The sequence below is a fragment of the Clarias gariepinus genome, chromosome 4 (genome assembly GCF_024256425.1).
Source record: "Clarias gariepinus isolate MV-2021 ecotype Netherlands chromosome 4, CGAR_prim_01v2, whole genome shotgun sequence".
NCBI lineage: Eukaryota > Metazoa > Chordata > Actinopteri > Siluriformes > Clariidae > Clarias > Clarias gariepinus.
This window is the reverse complement of record NC_071103.1, coordinates 10885611-10908351: the sequence shown is the minus strand read 5'-3', so window position 1 is coordinate 10908351 and position 22741 is coordinate 10885611. Positions and strand designations below refer to the sequence as shown.

At 36.5% G+C, this 22741-nt stretch overlaps 2 long non-coding RNA genes across 6 annotated transcripts in view; one reads left to right on the top strand and one right to left on the bottom strand.

Annotated features, from left to right (window-relative positions):
- LOC128520147 (uncharacterized) overlaps nucleotides 1-22741 on the top strand; it is a 102193-nt gene that overhangs the window by 30997 nt on the left and 48455 nt on the right. For all 5 annotated transcript variants that reach the window (XR_008357914.1, XR_008357915.1, XR_008357913.1 and 2 more), the window contains exon 3: nucleotides 16807-16914. This is a non-coding gene — a long non-coding RNA (uncharacterized LOC128520147). The remainder of the gene's footprint in view (nucleotides 1-16806; nucleotides 16915-22741) is intronic.
- Nucleotides 6535-11227, bottom strand: LOC128520148 (uncharacterized). Its single transcript, XR_008357917.1, has 4 exons — nucleotides 11050-11227; nucleotides 10196-10315; nucleotides 7632-7650; nucleotides 6535-7342 (listed from the first exon to the last, which is right to left on the bottom strand). It is a non-coding gene; the product is annotated as an uncharacterized LOC128520148 (long non-coding RNA).

Sequence of the window (22741 nt, the reverse complement as noted above, 5' to 3'; positions counted from 1 at the left end):
CCGAAGGGTTGTGTGGTATCTGGCACCAGGATGTTAGCAGCAGATCCTTTAAGAACTGTAAGTTGCAGGGTGAGGTTCCCATGACTCAGACTCATCTGTCCGGAACACCCCATGCATGCAATGGATTGCATTGGATTAAGATCTTGGGAATTTGGAGGCTGGAACAACAACCTTGAACTCCTTGCCTGCTTAGCCTCTTACACAGCAAGCCGTGATTCACTGATGAGTACTCCGATTCCTTGTTTTTTAGCCTTTTGCGCTATATTAACTTTTTATGTTTGATCAGACCAGACAGTCTAGGCTTTAATGAGCCATAGATGAGCATAGTCCCGTCCGTAGTTTACTGGTATATAATTGATAACCAATGCGCATACTGTATATTTGCAAAAGTTTTGCTGTCCATTTTCATTGAAGGCAAGGCCCTGCTCTAACTGTAAACATATTTTTAAAAAACAGTACACCCTAAAAAATACTGCTGCTGGGTAAATATTGGACCAACTACATGCTGGGTTAATTTAACCCAGCAAAATTGGTTATTTGTTTAACCCAGCAAGATGGGTTAAATATTCAACCCAAATGCTAGGTCATATTATATATTTTTATATATATATGATATGATATATATATATTATATATGCTAGGTTAATTCTACCTCACAAATAGGTTATTATTATTTTAATGTTTTACAGTGAATCTGTAAAAAAAATAATACCCATGTCTATTAAACAGTTAAATTACTTTGATATACTGGTCTATTACAAAAAAACTTCCAAGTTTTGCAAACCATACATATATGCAATAAACAACATCCCCAAACAAGGTCCTAAATATTATTATTATTTTTTAGTCAGACTAGTTGATCTTGTGGTCCACGTTGATTTAAAGCCAATTACCGAAGAAATGCATTGTCATAGCTGGTTTCATACTGGCACATTACAATCACCCAAATATTAATACTTCCATCTAGTAGTTATCTGAACAGCTGTGGTACTTTTTCCCATAGTTGACGGGTTGACTGATTTAATTTAGCCTGAGTCACAAGCAACTTTGGTTAAAGAGGGCTACCTGGTTAGCTTACATGCAGCAGTTAATGGTGACATCATGGCCGTCGCTAGGCTATTTTAACATTTGTACTCAACCCCCCTAAACTCCATAAACTTCACACAAATTGGTGATCGCCCATCGTCCCCTTTAAATTTCATATGAAAGCGGCGGCAGACTTCGGCTCCTCCCCGTCTTTCAGCGCGGTCTTCAATTCGCCATCACAGAGGGAGAATTAAGGCAAGGTGTGTGTTTTTCGATAAATTGTTATATCTGCCTCAGTGCAGTCCTTTCTCATAAATACATTTTACAAAATGTCATGAGGTATTAATCAGTTAAATCTTCGCTGTGTTCACCCTCATCACACCAGCTGTTTCCTCTAGTGAAAATGAAGCCCTTAATACACACTCTTCGAAGTTCGAACCTATAGTCTACTTTATAAAACAATCATGCCGTTGCTGTTTTAATTGGAAAGCCTATATAGTGTCTATATAAAACATTGCACTGTGCATAACTACCCTAGAGTTATGCACATAAATGATTAAAACAGTGACAGACAGAATTCAGTGCACTCGGTTTAACTGCATACAGTAGCAGTGTGATTTACAGAGATAGAAAAATCCGTGTTTTTGTAATAAATATTGTATTGTATTAAATATAGTCCCAAATCGTAAAATACATTTATTGGCCTTAAAAGTTACTTTTTAAAAATAAATATAAACAAAAAAGAATTATATTTAAAAAATCCGTTTTTTTGTTTACAATAAAACAATGTTTGTCTATATTAATGAATTTAAATAAATAGCCTAGTAGCTATAAAATTTGAAAAACCTTCCATTGTCAAAGAATTAACAGATAAATGTTTGACATTATTGGCACCCACACAGTTTATTCCATTGTCCAGCCTCATAGGTGTGTTGTTTATATTGCTAATCAGTGTAAGTTTAAAGTTATATGCTGTTTTCTGGTTACATTTTTCTAATTGTACCTGTTCATAGAAAACGGTTTATACGGTGTGACCGAGAAGACTCATTTGAGTACTGATTCTGAACAAGTCAAATATGTGTTAAACATCTATGGGGCTGAGCCCCCCTTAACTGAAAATCCTAGAAACGCTCCTGGGTGACATATTTGCATACTTGCCAAAGGGGAAAGGGTGTAAAATAATGTTTTAACTCGGGAGAATTTTGACTGCGGAGTAAATTGCTAGCTAGTGAAAAACTGGAGTCTCCAGGGAAAATAGTGAGGGTTCGCAGGCATGCATATTTGTGAGAAGATCGGTGTTTTGTAACACCCCAGCATTTTATTGTCTCAAGCAGTGAGTTCTAATGTTAATGTGGTTTCTAACGCTAGCAACCTAACTAAATGCCTGCGTCATGCTAGCACTACAGTTAACAGTTTAGCGTTCATTCATCACTTTACCATCTTCGTACACTCTGCAAACATTCTACAAAGAAAGCTAAAAAGCGTGTAACCTTAACACGGTAACAGTAACAAATGTTACATATAGTGATAATTTTTTAGTCATATGTGACTTAGGTGAGTGACATGTGTATACAGACCTTGTATTTAACGTCATTTTCCCTTAAATGCACAAGGAGAATGAACCGTCATCAGGGGTGTGGGAGCTCAAAAGAGAAGACACGAAGCTGACACAGCCGCTGAATACACCAGTGAACTTTGGGGGAGGGGCCAACCAAACTTCAACCCAGCAGCTGGGTTACACAACTACCCAACTCTCCGTAAATAACCCAGAAAAATGACCCAACAGAGGCAACCCTGCGTTTGGTTAGAAAAAATAACCCAGCATGTTTTAGTGTGTACATTTAAAATAACCACAGCAGCACCAACAAAAAAACAAAAACTTTTGCTACCAGCTCTTGAGGCCAATAATAATAATAATAATTATTATTATTATTATTATAATGCATTTTATTTATATAGGCGCCTTTCTGGTCACCCAAGGTCGCCTTCTAGATCAAACTGAAATAAATTAACAATAAAACAAGATAACATTCATAACAAAGATAACATTGAGTAGTAAGAGAAGATTAAAACAAAAATTATAGAGTCATAATTTAAGACATATTAAAACAAATGATAATTCACAATGAGGTTTAAATGGAGATTTAAGACATTTATGATTTGAAATTCTACAATTCATGATTATAGGCTAACAGAAACATTCATTATACCACTTTTATATCACCCGCTGCGGCAGGATAAAATACCACTAGTGATTTTAATGCTTCTACACTGTGTTGTGTCTCTGTGTCATTCTAGCCTTTATCCTTTGAGATTGTCATGGTCAGGGTCATATAAAATATGAAAGATTACTTACACAACAGACTCCTATTGAGTCTGAGCATCCTAGTCCAGGAGATGATGTTGTCCAAGTGTTAGGAAAAAAACAAAAATGGAAAGAAAACCTTCTTTAGGTTCTTTCTTTTTTTTCATCTTCTTACACACTCTGACGTGTAACCACCGAATCACTGTAAATTCTGAAGCAAGCAGGGAAGACTGTGAGGTCTGCCCTTGTTTTGAGTATGGCATCCGCAGAACTCCGCCTTTTCTAGCCATGTGCTTTTATATATTATATATTCAAGTTCTCTTACTTAGAAATCATGGAGGGGTCTACAATTTTCAGCATAGGTGCATTTCCACTGTGAGAGACAGAATCTAAAAAGAAAAATCTGGAAATTATATTGTATGATTTTTTAAACAATTTATTTGTAAATTACTGTGTCAAATAAGTATTTGATCACTTGCTCATCAGCCAGATTTCTGACCGTCAAAGACCAGTTATTTTGCTTATAAATAGTCCAGCTACACTCTGCTTATGATTCTAAATTAGTAGCACCTGTTTGAGGTTGTTAGCTGTCATAAAGACACCTTTGCACCCCACAATCAGCCAAAGTGTAAGTAGATGAACAGGGCCATGTATTGTGACATATTGGGCAAAACCTCCTTCCCTCAGTCAGAGCATTAAAGATGGGTCGTGGCTGGGTCTTCCAACATGACAATGACCCAAAGCACACAGCCAGGAAAACCAAGAAGAGGCTCCGTAAGAAGCATATGGACTATTTAAAAGCAAAATAAGTGGTTTTTGAGGGTCAGAAATCTGGCTGATAAGCAAGTGATCAAATCCTTTTTTGACACAGTAATTCACAAATAAATTGTTAAAAAATTATACAGTGTGATTTCCGGATTTTTCTTTTCAGATTCTGTCTCTCACAGTAGAAATGAACCTATGCTGAAAATTGTAGACCCCTCCATGATTTCTAAGTAAGAGAACTTGCAAAATCACAGGGTGATCAAATACTTATTGACCTCACTATATATATATAGGTTAGGGCTCTGTGCAAGACAGTCAAGTTCTTCCACACTGAACACATCAATGTCTTTATAGTCATTGCTTTGTGCACTGGGAAACAGTCATGTTGGAATAAAAAAGGGCCTTCCCCAAACTGTTGCCACAAAGTTGGCACCATAGCATTGTGCAAGATGTTTTATTATGCCGAAGCATTAAGATTAAACTTTACTTGGGATAAGGGACCTGATTGGAGCACCTGGATTCAATAATTAACAGGTTTGGCCAAATGTTTCTGTGCTTTCGTGCCCATCCATCCATCCATCCATCCATCTGCCCACACAAACAAACATCCATCCATCCATCTACCCACACATCCATCCATCCATCCATCCATCTATCCATCCACTCACTCTATCTATCTATCTATCTATCTATCTATCTATCTATCTATCTATCTATCTATCTATCTATCTATCTATCTATCTATCTATCGGTATGGTGGCTTAGTGGTTCTTTCTGTTGCCTTGCACCTTCAGGGGCTGGGTTTGATTCCCACCTTGGGGTCTGTGTGCATAGAGTTTGGATGTTCTCCCTGTGCTTGGTGGGTTTTTTACCCAGTGATCCGCTGATACATTTTTCTAGCTGTTTAATTTGCTATGAAGCAAAGATAATATAGATACTGACTCTTAAATGTCTTACAGTGTTATTTGGGTAAATGGATTTTTTTTGTTTATTTATGTATCACTGATGAGAATACACAAAGCAAAATTTATTTATGTATTAATTTATTATAAAGATTAAAGTATTATGATTTAAGTCAGAAGCAATTTTATTTAATTAGCGTTTAATCAACCATGTATACAGGGAGTTCATGGCTTTTCAGGTTTAGTGACAATGGGATTGTAGATCATTGTTTTTACTTTTGCAAATACTTTTACTAACATTTGCAAAATATTTTTTATATTATACATAAAATAGTTGAAATATCAGTGTTCCTGTTTGCTGCCATGTTGTTGTATTGAGAAGTATTGCTGCTTCACATTGCTGCAAAATCTGTATTGAAACCCTTCACAGCTGCAGGGTACCTGGCTACTTTCTGGGAAATTTGTGCAAATATGTTATCCCTAGGTATGAATGTGATTTGCATAATGCTAATGTACCTTCCCATAGTCTGGTATTCCCCACAATAAAAATAAGCTTGATGTGTAAGTATTTATGCCTCTCTTCCTGATCTACAGTAGGTTAAATTTGATTTTAGGTTCACCATTTTGGTGCAGATTTAACTTCGGGCAGATATCTAAGTACTGCAAATGTTTCATTCAATTCTGTCCAGATATATAATATATTTATATATATAATATATCTTTATAATTATATTATATATATAATATAATAACTAACAACTAATAACTTACAACTTTCTGCAGTAAGGTCAACTGGATCAATTTTGTTAACAGATGACATTTAATTTAAAGAATGGTTCCTGGGATCCTTACTAAATTTGTACTTGTAAAATTTCTTTTTTCTTATGCTTTTCTAGTTTGACAATTTTTTTTAACTGTAGCTTTTACTTTAACTATACATTTAAAATGGCATCTCGGGGATGTTTTTAAAACCTTGTTGTACATATTGAAATGCAACCTTGAACCAGACTCTCTGATTTCTCTTTTTGGTATCACTGGAGAGGAAGATGGGTGTCTAACTCCAGCTAAACAGCGTATATTGTCTTTTGCGACACTCATGGCCAGGCGTTCTCTTTTATTCAAGTGGAAGGATGCCATGACACCCACTTACGCCCAGTGGTTCAGAGATATTATGTCCTGTTTATCCCTGGAGAAGATTCAGAGGGGAATCCCTTCCTATTTAATTGTTTGTTTGTTTTCTTTTCCCTTTTTTTGCAGGCAGAACCAAAAAACTTCAAGCTCCATGTTTTTTTTTCGTTTCTTTCCTTTTTTTTTTAAATAGCCTTTCTTACACTTTCTTACACGCCCCTCCCTGACTAAAGCTGGCTTGGAGTAAGGGAGGGGTGGGGTGGGTGCTATAGGGGATTATAAAGGGGTTATAAAATCTGTATTGAAACATTACATGGTTACCCTGTTATATCCTATTTTAAAATTAATAAAAATATTGGTGAGATAAAAAAATAAGGATAAAAAATACACATAACTGACAAAGAATGGCTGCTTTATTTTTTGCTTGTTAACTGGCAGCCCAGCCAGGAATTAGGTTCCTGGTAATGATGGATATTAGTGACTAATGGACAATTTACAGAAAGACATATGATGTGTTAATTTATTTTGTCAATGTTTCCCAAAAAGTCATCTTTAGCAGAGGTGTAATAAATGATTTGTAAATGGCTCACTGCTGGCGTGTGGAAAAAAGTTACATAAGTTGATAGGCAAACAATTGGGTCACAGTTTGGAGGTAAATTAATTAGACAAAGTAGTAACTTAAACATCATAATTAGATTAGAAAGGTAGTTTATAAATAGTGAATGACTGATACATGTATAATGAAGATTTGGAAAAGGTCATGATGGATATTTAGTGTTAATGCAAATCAGTTAATTCACATGGAACTAATGTGCACATTTGTATCAAGTATATTCAATGGATGTAACTAATGCTGTGGCCTAGGGTTTTCTCATGCTATTAAAATGAGGAAAAAAGCTATGTGCTTTACCCAGAAAAAAACTATTATGACTCAGAAAGATTTTTTTCAGTGTATTCTTTGGCTGAGGTCACATCTGCACCAGGCATTTAACATCTCTGTATACAACATGAAGCATTGAAAGCTGTCAAAATATTCACATTCACAAATTCTATTGCAGAAAGATTACTTAAAATTATAAGTTATTACAATGACATTCTTAAAATCCGAGACCATTCTAGCAAATAAAGATTAGGTTACAAAGGAGAATAATAAATAAGACCCCAAGAACCCTATCAACATGTCCACTGTTTCGGGGGGATGTCACTGCACTACAGGCTGAAAGGCAGAAAAGTAACACATGTATTATGTAAAGCAAACATGTATATGCCCTGACTTAATATACTGTACATACAGTATGTAATATACTGTGTATGCAGTTCATATGTTTCAGATACATAAATGTTCTCAGCTAATGTAACTGATAAGCTGTTAATAGCAGGCTATACTTGTTTTAGTGGTTAACATATTGCTATATGAGAATGCTAGCAACATTTGATAAGTGTTGTTAAAGAATGCAAATAATTAGTTTCTAATAAGCATCCAGTGAAAGTAATGTTGTACTTACAAGGGCAGTTGATGATCTTCTGTGGAAATGAAAACAGAGGGACAAACCTTATACATATGATTACAAAGCAAGCAAGTAAAATGCAAGCAGGAGTTGTGGGCTTTGATTATTTTTTTCATCAGAAACACAATCTTCTACATAAACATTAGCCAAAAGTCCTATAAACACTTAATTTTAAATAAAAACCCAGCCTAAGAAAATACTTTTTTCTGTCATATAGACATGATCAAACTAAGAATCTTATTTTGGGCAGCCAGAAAGTTTAACCTACATGATATGGCCCAAAGTATGTGAGTGTCACATTATACCTAACTAATTGGCTTTTACTGGAACTAAAAAGGCCAAAACATTCCCTGCATGATTAAGCTTCTGTGCACAAAGCAACACCCATGAAGCCATGGTTTGTCAAGATTGAAGTGGAAGAACTTTAAGTGGCCAGCATGCTTCCCCCAAACTCACTAATAATTTTCTGCCTAATTTAGCATAAAGAAATCAACAAAGACTTGCTGTTGGTAAAATCCCTTCCCCAAAATGCTAAGGTTATTATAAAAGCAAAGGTGTGGAAGCAACTAGACATAAATAGTCATGGTAATGGAACAGGATATTAAACATGCACATATGTTTCAGGTGTGCACATACTTTTGGCCATGTACTTTGGGAGTATCAGCGATTTTGCATTGATAACTTGTTGATAAAATGTCATCTGGTTTTTATCTCAGTCATAACTATGGACAAACACAACAGTACCACTTTAAAGGTCAAAGCTTATACACAACTGACACTTCTCAATTTCATTTTCTTAGCTGAAATACTTGACTGCAAGCTCTGACTTTTAAATATTGATAAGTCCAGTTACAGGCAATCTGTTCTTTCAAGAACAAATGCTTAGTGTGAATAATTTTTGGATCCTATCAACATTCTCAAGACTTAAAAAGACATGTTATGGAGATGCTAGGAATGGTAAAGGGTATACAGTATATATACAGTGAGTTTAAAAAAAGAATCGCCCTCCTTTAAAATAATTACTGTTCCCTAGCAGCATGAAAAGAAGATAGTTTTATCCTGCTGTATTTACTCAGTGCAACTTTTAACATCCAAGTGAAAGATATAATACCAAGTTACCATGTTAAAGAAAAAGGGAAAAAAATTGAATCACTTACAGTGGAACCTCGGATTACGAGCACAATTCATTCCAAAAATGGGCTCGTATTCCAAAACACTCATAAACCAAATTTAATTTTCCCATAAGAAATAATGTAAACTTAAATTATTTGTTCTACAGCATCGTTAATACAGAATATTAAGTAAAAATAAAACAAATTAACCTGCACTTTACCTTTCAAAAAAGTAAAAAATAAATCCCGGCAGATAAGCGTTTCCCTTTTGTGCACGCAGGCGCTGTGTATGTGTGCGCGCGAGCGTGTGTGTGTGAGGATAGAGTAAGTGGAGGATACTAAAAACACTACTGAATAACAAAACTCAGGCTCTATATCCTAGCTTACATCTTGCATTCGCATTCACACACTTGGACTGCATTACCCACAATGCATCTCGCACACTGGACTACACTAACAGCGGTCATAAATCAACGTCTCTCTCCCGCTACACTGTTTCATGTGAAATTGGCAATAAACATTGCTAATGACACTTGTGTGAGCGCAAACTAACAGAATCATTGCTGTAAAGTAAAACAAACAAACAAATGACCCAGCACCTTACCTCTGAAAAGATTTGCGACAGAGCAGTATTTCTTCGGAGAGCAGAGTGTGTGTCTCTCGCCTTTCTGTGCGCGTGTGTTTGTGAATAGGGGTTTCACACACACACACACAGCCGGCACAGTGTCAAATGCGCGCGCACACACACACTGCGATGAGGAAGAAAATAGATTTTTATCCTCTGTATTGAAAATTTTTTTTTGCTCGCGCACACACACGTGTGTCATAAGAAACAGTACACGCGCTGTACACACGCGCTTCCGAACACAAAATCAAATATGTTTTACACAAACGGGGTCACAGTGTTCTAGTAAACAGTACACGCTGCACGGATGTTGATTATACCAGTAAGGGACAAGCACTAAGACCCAGCAGGGGAGATGATTCCGCAGCGCAAGTGAGAGAAAAACTGTTGGCTCAGTTGTGATCACGTGATGCTTGGGGTCAAAACAATAAGCGCATGCGTGAAACATGGTACTCAGTGCTCGTAAACCAAGACAATGCTCATTTTTAAAGTCAAAATGTATTAAAAATCTTTGCTCGTCTTGCGGAACACTCGTAAACCGCATTACTCGTAATCCGAGGTTCCACTGTATTTAAAAAGAATCACCCCTCATACAAAAAGGCTTGTAAACTCGATCAGGTGAAGCTAATCACGTTCTCAATGGCACACAAAGCTTTCCACATCTAGAATTTGCAATATTTGCCCACTCTTTTCATACAAATACTCAAGTTGAGTTAAATGCAATAGTGACCATTTGTGGACTGCTGTCTTCAAGTCATTCCATTTTCTCCTCTTGTGATTCAAGTGAATACATGATAGTAAATAAAATAAATGTCATTACTTACCCCATTACAAGCACTTTTGTATGTAACATTGTTATAGCAGGTGGTAAAAATGATGCTATGAGGATCTCTGCTGATGACTATTGTGTGATTTAAATTATCTTCATTGGCCACCACAGTGTTCTTTAAAAAAAAAAAAACACGGTTATACATTTATCATTTTTTTCTCAGTCATCAATTAAAGCTCTAATATATTTGACTTAAACCTATATCATCCCCCACAAATCAGTGATTAATTTTGTATACCACACAGTGATGCATCAACATCATTCATATTTCATTCCATTATTCACAGTTCATAATTAAATCATTTATAATGCATCTAGATCATTCTTATTTTAACTGACGTAAACATATTGTCAAACAATAAAAAGTGAGTGTCAGTATATTACTAAAGCAGGCTATAATCTGTATATATAGATAATATTAATATTTTACTTAGTAGCTAATAAGTGGTGTTTACATTATTAATCGGCTAAGCGTCTCACTCTTTAAATAATGTAAACACCAGCACAGTAGCATGAAATCATTTACCAATTCATTTAAATGTTGCATTTGTAAAATTTCTTGATGTGTTGTGATGGGGAAAAAACAGTTTATGTGGACACTTGAATTTCATGCATTTAAAGAAGCTTTCTTGAGGGTTGTAGATACCCAGAGCAAGTATTTACAATAAGATTTAGGAAAATTAGGATATAAATAAAGAACAACTCCTCTACCAGCATAAATAAATTATTTGAAAATAACTTAGTAAAAATATTTCAATGAATGTGAAAACATTTAGGTCTGACATAAGTGACATTGACAAGACCATCATTACAGACATAAAGGTGAATACTCATGCTGTATATACTTACATCAACACACCAATTGTATTGATTACATGAAGATCCTGGCTCATGTAGATGAAATTTTGTTGTGCCATTAGGATGAAATGTGGCACAACATTCACTTCCTTCTGCTTTGTATAGATACAGGAAAGACATGCAGCTTACTGAAAAACAATAAGAAAAAACAATAAGAAAAAATTTAGTTATTTTAAAAATGTAATATTATAGGGCAGGGGTGGCGAACCTGTTTGCCATAATGAGCCAAAAAAAAAACCTTTATCACTGCAAAGAGCCAACAACAGTATCACTTATACACCTATATAACACAATAGTTTTTATGGATTTAAATCAGCCTATACCTCCTTTTATTTGACTCAGTGGGACACCTGACAGTCCATGGTTTCCACGATCTTTTTTAGGTCTGGCTTGTATTCAGTTGTGGTTACTCGTAGGAAGTGGGAAATTTCCGGGCTACGGTAGAATGGAATGAAGTGAAATTTGAAGCCTTAAAATGCGACAACGAAGTCTGGCATATCAAGCAAAATGGCTTTCCGTTTCTTTAAAAAGAATCTTCCCATTCAGGCCAATGACAGGCTATTAACGAACTTCAAGTCAATCGTGTTAGTCAACTGGTTAACGTATGTTAAATCACGCCAGCGGTTGTGTAAATTTTTTTATTTTATTTTTTTTTACGTAAGCGGCTAGTAAGCCGCGGGTTCGACACCCCTGTTAAAGGGTAACAGTATAAGTCTGCTTTTAAATGACCTTTACCCCGCTGCGGCAGGCTAGAATACCGCTAGTGGCTTTAACGCGGCTAATACGCTGTATCTGTATGAAAGAATCTGAGAATATCAAAGTCAGGGATGTGTAATGTGAAAAATAGATGACTCACACAGCGGACTCCAACGCAAGATTCCGTGCATCCTAGTCCAAGTAATGATTTTCTCACTTGTTACAAAAGGAAAAAAACAAAGAAAAAATCTTTCAAGATCTTCTGACTGACGCGAATCCCACTCAATCTGATTAACCTCTGGTAACCCCTGTCGCAAGCAGACTGTCAGCTCAACACTCTGCTTGTGCCTGCATCGATTGTAATCTCCGCCCTCTCTTTATCAAATTTCTCCTAGGGGATTTTCTCACGGGGGTATTTTTCTAATATAGCCTACTCAGCAAAAAAAGAAACGTCCTCTGACTTTCGACTGTTTTTACTTTCAGTAAACTTATTGTGTAAATATTTGTATGAACACTAAAAGGACTATCTGACCATTTTGATTCATACACATTCAAATTCCATACAAACTTAAATAATTCTTTTGATTGTGTAAAGCTGCTTTGGGACAATGCCAACTGGTAAAAGCACTATACAAATACAATTGAATTGAATTGAAGAAAAAAATTGAAGGAGTCAACACATAAACTAAAAATGTTTCACAATGTGTCCCTGAATGAAGGGAGGCTCAAAAAATCAAAAGTACCAGTCAGTATCTGGTGTGGCCACCAGCTGCTTGAAGTACTGCAGTGCATCTCCTCCTCATGGACTGCCTATTGCGGACAGTCTGAGCACTGATGGAGGGATTGTGTGTTCCTGGTGTGACTCGGGCAGTTATTGTGGCCATCCTGTACCTGTCACGCAGGTTTGATATTCGGATGTACCGATCCTGTGCAGGTGTTGTTACACGTGGTCTTCCACTGCGAGGATGATCAGCTGTCCTTCCTGTCTCCCTGTAGCGCTGTCTTAGGCGTCTCACAGTGCGGACATGGCAATTTATTGCCCTAGCCACATCAGCAGTCCTCATGCTGATGTGGCTGTAGTCCCTGCAGCATGCCTAATGCACGTTCACGCAGATGAGCAGGGACCCTGGGCATCTAACTTTGGGTGTTTTTCACAGTCGGTAGACAAGTCTCTTTAGTGTCCTGCGTTTTTAGAACTGTGACCTTAAATGCCTACTTTCTGTGAGCTGTTAAGGTCTTAACGACCATTCCACAGGTGCATGTTAATTAATTGATTATGGTTAATTGAACATGCATGCAAAACATTGTTTAAACCCTTTACAATGAAGATCTGTAAAGTTATTTGGATTTTTACAACATTATTGTTGAAATACACAGTCCTGAAAAAAGGGCGTTTCTTTTTTTGCTGATTATAGATCTCACATTTCCTGTTTTGCTTTATCTTGTAATAGGACATCTCTAATTTTCATATACATACTAAATTGAATGAGAAGCCTTTTTTAAAATTCCCATGGGTGTATTAATTTTATACCCGCAATTCCAAAAGTATTCCAGCATATACCAAGTGTCTGGATGTAATGAAAAGGGGAAAGTGGTTGTCGTGTCGTAAATGAGAAAACAAAAACATAATCACACCAATCTTTATCTAAAGCATCGCTCTAAATGGTACAAGTTATCATAAGCAATAAGGCGGGCACTTTAAGTTGCGTGATTGATATAATAAGTAGTCTACATTTTTACAACATCTCATACAACATTATTTTCACAGAAAATAAAGCAAATCTCTTATTTAGACCTATCTGATGAGGTGGTCTTTTGTAGGTCTGAGGGAAATAACTTGGCTACACTACAGGGGTAGCTCAGTGGTTAAGGCATTGGACTACGGTTCGGAAGATCCCAGGTTCAAACCCCACAACCACCAAGTTGCCACTGTTGGGCCCTTGAGCAAGGCCCTTGACCCTCAACTGCTCAAATGTATAATGAGATAAAAAAAAAATGTAAGTCGCTCTGGATAAGAGCGTCTGCCAAATGCCTAAATGTAAATGTAAAAAGCATAGGAAAACGGGGTAGTTGCGTCTCACCGTGATACCTTTGACTTAGTCGTAGAAAGAAAGAAAGAAGGAAAGAATATTGAGCCAGAGCCCAGAGGCTTGTATAAAAAATACAATATTTTTTCAACAAAGGCATCAGTGATTTTTGCTTAGCTTTATAATTAGACTTTAGATTTATAATACTATACAGTACAACATACTTCAGCAGACAGCCCTCTCAGCGCCTTACTGCCTGCACCACGGTCTCCTCATACTAATAGCGTCCGAATGATTCGCTACTTTCTTATTAAAACAAGGACATTGGACCTTGCAAATAATCTGTGTAAATAAACCTAAAAAAAAAAAAAATTCGTGAACATGTAATGTGCGGTGTGCAGGCGAGACTGATGCAAGCGTATGACATGGACGCAGGAAATGGAAAATAAAACGTTACATTCATCATTACACTAAAATTTATATGAAAAATAATTTAGAAGAAAAACATTTCTTGGAAGAGATTCAGTAATTCTTTCTTAAATTGATTAGCTCTATGTTTTTACTGGTCATGTGCTACCATTATGGTCAGATCCACAACGTAAATGCATATGTAGATTTATTAACACGAAAAATTTTAAAAAAAATAAATAAATAAAATAAAAAAAAATAATAATAAATAAAAATAAATAAATAAATAAAAACTAAGACATACAGAAAGTAGAAAGAAAATTCATCAGAGCCTTTGCAAAAGCACTGGATAAAGCCAGTAGAACAATTTGGTGCATCCTAAAAAAAAGAGACCACTGCATGCCAACAACTAGAGTGCAGCCAAGGACAGCCAAGGACAAGTGCACTAACTCCACGTTAGTTCTGATGTTCTCTGTGCCAAAAAATGTACAGATGTTGTTGTTCAGCATAAGGATGACCCAAAAACACCAAAGGATTTAGCAGTGGAAATAAATGGAGGATCAATTATTAGTGACAAAGGAATATTTCCAACAATGCAAAGAATAAGAAAAAGCATAATTATATATATATATATATATATATATATATATATATATATATATATATATATATATATATATATATATATATATATATAAGTTTTTGGTGATGCCAATTAATGAAAATGAATATTATTTTTTATTTAATTTGCTATAATCAAAACTCAGTATTAGTGCTAATTTATTTATTTTTTTAAATGTTATACATAAAATGCAGAAAATATGTATGCCAAAGAAGCTACTCAAGATAAATGAAAGGGGACAATCTTGCTAACAAGTTGCTAACTTGAGCTGTTTTGCTGAGATGATTTTATATGTGCCCCCAAAATAGGCATTTTCAGCGTTAAAATTGGTGTAAGCCTATAAAGCATATGATGTGTAAAAATTGTTGCGTAAAAATTTAAGCATTCTTTGCAAAATTAAGGAAGTTGTGGTTTGCTTTAAATGCTCCAAAGCAGACACACATTTTATTTTATGTGTCCATAAAACATAGATGAGCATTAATGATAGTTTATTCAGTTTAAAAAAAATTACCACATAATTATTCTAAGGTTATCTTACAATTCACAATACATGATTCCCTGGTTCTGAGAAGCTGCAGTTGACTATTATTATCATCATCATCATCATCATCTGATTTGTCCCTTGATTCGTGCAGTTTGGGCTGTGATATAGGCATTTTGGCATGTTTCAGCACTTTCAATACAAATGCAAAGTCATTTTACTGTCCTCTACAGTATATACATTCTCCGTATATTTTGACAGCGAGCAAAACTCCACTCTCATTAAAATGACAGACAAGGTGTCTCTTTCCAATTTTTAATAAGGATAGGGTACAACTATGTAATAAATAAAGAAAACAATTAACGATATAAGTATACATACTCAATATACACACAAACACTTTTTTCGTTACGGGGGCGCTTATGTATGACGCCACCAATTATGTTGTTAAGTGTGGGAGCCCCAACGCATGACTTAAAGGGGAGCGTTGGGCCGTGAGGTGTTTATTTGTGATGAGGATGATTGACTCAGTGCAGCACATGTTCAGAACCGCACATCATAGAAAACACTAGCTTCCTTATATGTCATCTGATTAGTCGCATGGTTACACTATAATGTGTAATTTTCCAGACCTCTATTAGGGGGAGACAAGCATTAGACCTTAATTATTATATAACAATAACTGTAACAGCAGTAGATTAGCTAATTGGTCTTCCCAAATTGCCCATAGTTTGTGAATGATTGTATGTGTGTGTGTTTGCCCTGCGATGGATTAGCATCCTGTCCAGGGTGTACCCTGCCTTGTGCTTTAACCCTCCTGGGATAGGCTCCAGGCCCCCCATGACCCTGAACACATGATAAAGCGGTATAGATTATGAGTGATGAGTGAGTGTAAAAGAAGTAGCACTGCATCTAGTGGCTGGAGTTTGGGCACTGGCTAAGAATAGCACCCGGGCGTTTCACATGGCAGGTAGCACACCTACCACTGAGCCACGAGTAGCGATTTTAATTTACTTTTTATAGCTTTTTAGGTCAATTTTACTTGACAGTCAAGGAATGTGGCTATAATGTTTTACTTTTCGTTTAAAATAAATGTGGAAGAAACAGCTTTTTTCCCTTATACCACAATACACACAATGCCGTTTTGGCCACTAACATTTGGTTTTGTCACCAAAATACCATGTTCTAAGGTATTCAACACTAGACTAAAATATCAAGAAATGAAGGTTGAAATTTTGAACTAACCTAATCTTGTGATCTGAAGCTCAAATGTCTTTGAGTTGTCTGTTGACTTTTTTATGTTTCTAATACTTTTGGGCACGGCATATGTTTTCAAAGTTTTACATTTGTTAACATTCTTTATATGTGTTTTCCTAGAGTGCAGGTACAAAACAGCAATTTTACATTAATAGTGGATGAACTGGAAGAAGAAAAGATGTCTTGGCTGTAAAGCAGAAGTGCTTGTGAAAGTCTACAAGTGACTTACATTTGCTGATTGCTATCTTTTCAACCAGATCTCAATAAACAAGAACAACACCAGCAACCAGGAAAATGCTCCCAACAACTGCACCAGCCACAAGTCTCAGATAAAGATGAAGATCTAAATCACTTTCTGCTTTGAGGTGGGTTTAGTTAAATCATTTATAGTTCCATTGACACAAAAATAGCATGGACGGTTTGGTCATGAGTATCCTGTCTTCGTAGTGAAGTGCTAATTTAGCTACAGGTTTTTATTCCTACCCCCAAGAGGTTAAGCATTCTAAGTTTAGGATCCAGGAGATACTGTATGCTTTTTTTTTTTAATACAGTGTAACCCCGGATTGCGAGTAACCTGGGCTGCGAGTGTTCCACAAGACGAGCAGAAATTTTGTTGAGTATCATGTGCACGCATGCACATCTTGTTTTGACGCCGAGACTAACAATCACAACTGAGAAAATCTGTGTCTTATCTCTAAATCATCTTTTATTTTGTGTTTGTATGTGTGTATAAATGTCTGATTAACACGTGTTTTGATTGCCGTTGTAGCCGCCAAGGATGGCAGAACCAGTTATTAGGTATAGGGGGATTGACTTTGCCAGGACGTTTTGGTCAGCTTTTTTCCCTTAATAAATGACATTGTCATGTTTCAAATTCAAATTTTATTTGTCACATACACAGTCATACACAGTACGAAATGTAGTGAAATGCTTACACGACCGCCAGGCTCTCAGCCTGTTCCTGACGCCGGCTCGTTTCCCTCAGGATCTCACTCGGCCAGCTCGGATCCGGGGTAAAAACTTCGAATTGTGAGTACATTGTATAAAAATAGAAACAAGAGTGTCTCTATCATAACTAATGTACTCCATGGTGGTAATTTGAACAAAAACAAAGAAAAGGTGGTCGGAGCAGTCGTGACGGCAGCCGACCTCACCGGCGCCATCTTCGATCTTGGGATCATGTAAAAATTGCATTGTGTATTTACTGTACTCTGAATCATTTACGTAAGACAAATAAGCAAAAAAAGGAAGGTTATTGTTCAGTGCCATTTTCCAGAAATTGTTGAATTATCCTGTTGGTTTCCAGGGTTATTGGTATTAATTCATAAATATGGTCTGTGCCAAAATATACAGTACTAAAACAGACGCGGGGTGTTTGACAAAGGAGCATAACTCCAGATACACGTGTTCTCAGTAGTAAAAAGGAAGTTTAAAAAAGAAGAGTTGTGCAGTTGTTAAAAATGGGTCTTTCGATGGAGGAAGATGTATTCATAGTTGAGTATTATTTCTTCTCATACGAAAGCAGTCAGGAATGGTGACCGCGTTTAAAAAAGGCGGCAGACCAATTCCTTCCCACACCCGTCCCATTCCCCTGATCTTACACCACCTGGTGCCTACTTGTGGGGAAAGAAGAGTGTGTTTAACTGTAAAGACCTGCAAAGAACTGTGTCTACATTATGCGAGCAAATAATCTCCTTTTGGAGTCTGCAGCAACCTTGGTTCCAGGAATCCACTCTGTGTGCACACACACTTCGAATACTTACGAAGTGAACACTTACAAAGGAGAAATAAACTCACAGATGAAAACAAGGTTCATATTGTTCGTCTTTTCATTTCGGTACTGTATATTTTGCCGCATACTGTAGATCAGAATATAATAAATTGGATGTACATCCGCTGAAGTGGATGTGGCTATAGAAATTTTTTATTGTGTTAGCCCTGATTTGTGATTCTGTGAATATACTGTTAAATAATTTAATATTGCATGTTAACTAAGTGAACTTAAGCATTAGTTAACAACAAAAAGTGGGCATGACTGGAGTAAATTGGCAATGTTAAAAATTTTTGAGGGTGAAAAAAAGAGGTTTCATATAAACGATAAACCTCGGAGTGGAACCCCCTACAGTGGAACCTCGGATTGCGAGTAACCCGGGTTGCAGGGTTATCTGTCGTGATTTATTTTTATCTTTTCCAAAGGTAAAGTGCAGGTCAATATTTTTTTTTTTCGTAAAAAAAACAGAGTTGGACAGCCGTATACTCTCACTATGCAAATTACACAAGGACCCCTCTCCTCTCAAAACAGGTTTTAAGGGGGTAAAGCAGGACTATAATTTTGTACATTTTTAGGTTAGTAACAATAACGTTGGGTTGATGTGCTACTGTAGCTTGCAGTGTATATCGCCCAGGCTTGCTAAACTAGCTTAGCAGTGTATTCCTTGGTCTTTCTGTGTCTTGCTTGCTAGACACTTCAAGAGCTGTGTGTGTGTTTTTTTTTTTTTTTTGCCTCACAAATGTAAGATAGAAATCCAACAGTTAATTACATTTCAAGAACAACATCAACAGCTAAAAAATGATAACCATGTTGCACATGAATATGCTTTCATATGCGCTTGTATGAAATGAACAGTCACTATATCACAGCAACCATACCATAAAAGCTGCATGACTTTGTGAAAAAGCATATTAACTGCATTTGCAGGACATTTCAGTTTCGTTACTGGTATTTGTACTCACAAGATGTCTCACAAGATCACTAATGTCCCTCATCAGTTTAAATGTGCAGTGGATTGATGAGGATTTCGTTCTTCTTCAGAGATTCGTTCGCCATGCAAAGTAGTTTCAGTGTTTGCGCACTGATAAAGCATGCTACATTATCTGCATTATTTGTTTGTCGCATTCCACGAGTGACCAAAATAAAAAAGTAAAACTAACTTTATTATTTGTTAATAAAACAAATTAACCTGCACCTTACTTTTGAAAAAAGTAAAAATAAATCCCAACAGATAAGTGTTTCCGTTAATGTATGTTCTGTGTGTGTGTGTGTGTGTGTGTGTGTGTTTGTGTGTCAGAAATTAAAGTAAGAGGAAAGAAGGAATGACCCCCCCCCCCTCCCTCCTCTCGTCTTACACAGTAACACGTCCTTCACTCTTTTAAGAGAGGGGGGGACTACTGTGTGGGACAACTTTCTCACACACGCTAATGGAAGCACTGTTTTTATCTGGAAAATAAACAAGAAATCTCTCTGACACGAGTGCATGCACACACTGTACTTGCTGCTGTAAAGTAAAAATAAAACAAATTAACCTGAGCAGAACAGTGTTTCCGTTAGTGTGTGTGTGTGTGTGTGTGTGTGTGTGTGTGTGTTTGAAGGCGAGAGGAGGAGGGGAGAAGAACACGCACACATAGTGCTGACAAAACAGAGGGAAAATGGAACTTTAACCTCTCTAATAAGACATGCTTTTGCTTAACATGCACACACACACGTGTTATAAGAAACAGTACACACACGTGTGAAAAGACAACTTTCACGCACACACACATACGAACACAAAATAAAAGATGCTTTACACGCACACATGTGGTCACAGTGTTATAGTAAACAGCACAAGCGTGCACGGATGTTGATTATACCAATGAGAGACGTGCACTAAGACCGAGCAGGGGAGATGATTACTTACAATTCCGCAGCACACGAGAGGGAAAAAACCATTGGCTCGGTTGTAATTTTCCTGATTTGATGCTGAGCGTCACGTGATCACAACCGAGCCAATGTTTTTTCTCTCTACTACATGATACTTGGTACTCGCAAACCAAGACTTGCTCGTTTTTCAGGTCAAAATTAAAAAAACTATTTTGCTCGTCTAACGGAACACTCGCAAACTGGGTAACTCGCAATCCGAGATTTCACTGTGGACTATTCTTTAGTGAGAAACTTTATTGACAAGTAAAAAGCATTTAAGACAGTTGCCAATCTCATGCCAAGGTCACATTGTGCAATGCTCAGAGAAATACACAATTTAGATTCACAAAGCAGCAAATGAACAAACGACAAAGCTTCTGGAACAGTTAAGATTATTTATATTTATGGCATTTGGTAGATGCCATTATCCAGAGTGACTAAAAAAAGTGGCAACTTCTTGGTGCTGGGGGTTTGAACCTGGGACCTTCCGATCTATAGTTCAACACGATAAGTGGCAACTTAGTGGTGCTGGGGGTTTGAACCTGGGACCTTCCGATCTATAGGTCAAGCCAGATAACCATTGAGTTTATACTTAAACACAAAAAAAACCTTAAAAGAGGGGCACTAACTTTTACATATGACAAACTGTTATTACACATGTAACGTGTATTATATTTGTCATATGAATGTTTGTTATGCTAGGCAAAGTGTCTATGTTTTTCCTATTTTAGTTTTTTGGGATCAGGTTCTAGTTTGATGCTGACCACATTTTTTATTACAGTATGTTAACCAATTTCCCTGCAAGCTTAGTAAGAAATAAGAAATATGTTTTAAGTAAGTTTAAACTTTGACAAAAATTAAATTTTCATGTTCAAGATAAGTACGCATTTTCTAATTCTATGAATGTTGAACTCCAAATTGTTTGCAAATGGTTTTTATAACTTTTTCCAGATTGATGTTCAGAAACAGTTGCTTCTCTAAAACCATTGCTTATGCCATTGCACACCTGCAGATAATCAGTTAACCAAGTGCTGATGATTGGCAGCACTTGGCGTGGTGTAAAAACACAATAAAAGTCATATGAACATAGTCGGTCTAAGTATTAGGCAAATACAATCTCAGACAAACAACTACATATAACTCTTGTCACGCCATTTATTTGACAAAAATGATGCCAAAAAGAAATCAGATGGAAAATACTGTGGTACACCCCATGATTCCATAGCTTGTAGAGCCACCTTTATCAGCAATAACTAAGTAATCATTTCCTGTTTGACTTTATGAGTCTAACACATAATTTTAGTCTATTCTTTTTACAGCATTCTTTACAGCTCTATTAAGGTCCCACAATATAGTTTTAGTTAGATTTAGGACTGAACTTTGTCTAGACCATTTCAGATCCTTGATTCTTTTATTTTTAGGACTTCTGATGTGGATTTACTTTGTGCTTTAGATTATTCTCCTGTTGCATGACCAAATTTAGACCAAGTTTTAGCTGTCGGACAAGTTTTTTCTGCCAAACATGGTGCTGGGCATTAAGGTTGAACAACTTTACATTGGTCTCATCTGTCAATAGAAAATTGTGCCAAAAGCCTTTAGGTTAGTTCAGATTCAGTTTTGTGAAACTTGGTCATGGCAACCTGGCAACTCTTGCAACTCCTGGCAACTCTTCCATGAAAGCCATATTTGTTCAGTCTTCTTCTAATTATTCTGTCATGGGCTTTAACATGCTCAGTGAGGCCTGTAGGGTTAGAGATGTAGCCCTTGGGTTTTATTGTATTCCTTTTAGCACTGGACAGTCTCGCCTTGAATTAAATGTGCTCGGAAATCCACTCCTGAGAAGATTGGCAACTGTCTTTAATGCTTTCCACTTGTAAACAATCTTTCTCAATATTAAATGTTAAACTCCAAATTGTTGGCAAATGGTTTTATAACTTTTACCAGATTGATGTTCAGAAACAGTTGCTTCTCTAAAACCATTGTTTATGCCATTGCACACCTGCAGATAATCAGTTAACCAAGTGCTGATGATTGGCAGCACCTGGCTGCAACTGACCCTCTTAAATCTAGGAAGGGGTAGCATTGCCTGCCTTCTTTTATTTCCTTTTTGGCTTACATAGCTGCTACAATCAAATGAGGTTATTTATTTAAATTTTACATAAATTATTATTTACATATCTTTTAATTCTATGTTTAATTCTATGTTAATAACATAATAAAACGTATAATTGTAGCGGGTTTTTAGTAATAGGTAATTACGATTAAAGACGAACAACATAGCTTTTTAACAGTGCCATTATTTATGTATATATCACTTAGAACGGTTGATATAATCTGTATACGTTAACGCGCCAACTGTATTCCCGAGAGACAGACATAAGGTGCCATTAGAATATTGCTCACCACGACAGTCTTGGTCTTCTGTCTGAGCCAGAAACAGCACTGACATACAGATGGCTGACTATGAAAAACCTACAGCTTAAAATTTTTCACAGTAAGCTATGCATAATAAC